Source organism: Oncorhynchus kisutch, linkage group LG19, assembly GCF_002021735.2.
Source record: "Oncorhynchus kisutch isolate 150728-3 linkage group LG19, Okis_V2, whole genome shotgun sequence".
Classification (NCBI taxonomy): domain Eukaryota; kingdom Metazoa; phylum Chordata; class Actinopteri; order Salmoniformes; family Salmonidae; genus Oncorhynchus; species Oncorhynchus kisutch.
Genome location: NC_034192.2, coordinates 20,258,037 through 20,260,334, shown reverse-complemented (window position 1 = coordinate 20,260,334; position 2,298 = coordinate 20,258,037). Strand labels below are relative to the sequence as shown.

The window sequence follows — 2,298 nt, the reverse complement described above, 5'->3', positions numbered from 1 at the left end:
TCTTGCAAACACAGACACTGAAATGTCTTCACATCGATTAACTACTAGAGCATTCAATCAAATGAAACTTCCTCCGAAGTCCCTTCAGGAACAAAAATAATGGCCATTTACAATGCCAGACCTGCCGTGTGGTACTGGCACATGACGTGGGGCGCTATTGAGTCTCGGCAGCTAACCAAGCGAGGGTCATTATATACAACAGTTAGATCGATGGATATGTTCCCCTGACCAATTATAACGATGAACAAAATGTTAGGATTGTTTACGGTTGAACATTTGGAACTTGCTCCAGTGTAGGACCTTTGCGATTTGATATAGCGCTGAGCGTCTATTTAAACAATGAGGTCCAAGAGGGTGTGGTATATGGGTTATATATACCAAAGCTAAGGGTTGTTTTCACGCCGCAACGCGGAGTGCCTGCATACAGCCCTTAGCCGTGGTACATAGGCCATATACCACTAACCCCCAAAGTGCCTTATTGCTTTTATAAACCGGTTGCCAACACAGTAAGGCAAGAAACTACACATCTTTATTGAAAATGTTGCTTTAATAAATACATTCACAATAAATATATACTGCCAGAAAAAGTAGTCCGGACGAAAGTCTCAACGCTAAACTGGTTGCAACATAACCACAGGCTAGATGGCAAGCTTACATTAAATGCATGCAAAAACCGAGCATTAGCGCCCCTTTATAGAATGACTAACACATGACAATTAATTATTAACGTTGATCTGAATGTTGTCATTTATTGTGCACAAATGATTTTTTTTCCCCATGTTTGTTGGCTCCACGCTACTGTAAATGGATGACGGAGGTAGTAGTTTGTGTACATCTGTGACGAGCCAGCTATTTTTCAGGATTTTGGCAGCATTGTTGCGAGGGTGTTCACTCCTATCGGCTCTTGACATGTGTACCTTGAAACACAGGGGAAAACAACGTTAGCTAATAGTTAGGACTACAAAACGACCGGTTATATTGTCAGGGTACATTTAGATTGATGTAACTTGCTAACTAACAGTTACATATCATACGTATCCATTCACTGCTTTGTCGCACCCCTCTTCCTCAACTTTTTAATTACGCTGAGAGACGACACATTGTTGCGCGTTGTGATTTCGGTGTCATGTATATTCCATGCCAGACTGAGAGGTGTCATTGATATGTCGGTTCAAATCCAGCGGCAGTTTATCTGCTAATCCCATCTTTTTCGCCATTCATGTTTCTCACTTAACCATAAAAGTCCCGTAGAATGACTTTCGGCTCCATTTTGGTTGTATTCACAAACTCAGTGTATCCCTGTCAGGATACCGCACCAGTCAGTGAAACGGGTAAGTGCCCACTTTGTTTGTTTCACAATTCGTTTCGATTTCTCTCAAATTCATTTTAACGTTTATTTTCTACATCGGCATGTGGAACTATTGTTGCTGTATCCATTTTATCGAGGTGAAAAGGCGCAATGATATCATGGTGACCGTATACAGTCTCACATTCACACGGCTAAATGCTGTTTTTAGCCAATCAGCATCCAGTATGCAAACTACCCGGTTTATAAAGAGCTCTATACTAAGAATAACGCTTCTGACCGAGAGTGTCGCTTCTGACCTGTAAAGTTTCTGACTGAGGGTCCCTTTTATTCAACACCTCAGTTCAGATGAGGACAAGGAGTCATCCTCCAGTGAAGATGAGAGGACGATCGGGACAGACCGGACATCCTGGTACCTGGTCACATCCAGCTGTGACCTGTCAATCAAGGCAGGTGGGGCGGAGCTCCACCTGTTTTGAGGGAGGCCCAACATGTTTTGCATGTTATTCTGACATTAATACCTGTCACATATCAGTTTAAAAAAAAAAAATGAATAAAATAATTGACTTAATATAGCCACATACAAACTTGGTCTCTTTTTTGCTTTCTTGAGTAAGGCAGCTCCAAAATGCAGGTGTTTCAGCCTAGTTCAGTGCTTTTTGTGGTGGTGGGGCAGCCAGCGGAAAATGCGGAGCGAAGGGGTTGGTAATGTTCTCCAGTTGCACCGTGATTGGGGAATGTTCTCCAGTTGCGCCGTGATTGGCTCAGTGTTCTGTCTCATAGGGACACGACATCACCGCAAAATCTAAGTACCCATCCAAGTAGGCTCAAGGTTATTGGCCACAGATACAATGACGTCAAATTACATTATATCTACAGTAGCGTGGTTTTCCTATAGGAGGAAGCAGAATGCAGAGTACCTTTAATTTATATATATATATGGACTGGATTATATGTATATATATATATATATGTTGAGACTGGTGTTTTGC

At 42.0% G+C, this 2,298-nt stretch overlaps 1 long non-coding RNA gene across 1 annotated transcript; it reads right to left on the bottom strand.

The window, feature by feature from the left end:
- Window positions 1-526: 526 nt before the first annotated feature.
- On the bottom strand, window positions 527-1,133 carry LOC116355070 (uncharacterized). Its single transcript, XR_004204289.1, has 2 exons — window positions 1,020-1,133; window positions 527-917 (listed from the first exon to the last, which is right to left on the bottom strand). It is a non-coding gene; the product is annotated as an uncharacterized LOC116355070 (long non-coding RNA).
- Between the last annotated feature and the right edge of the window lie 1,165 nt (window positions 1,134-2,298).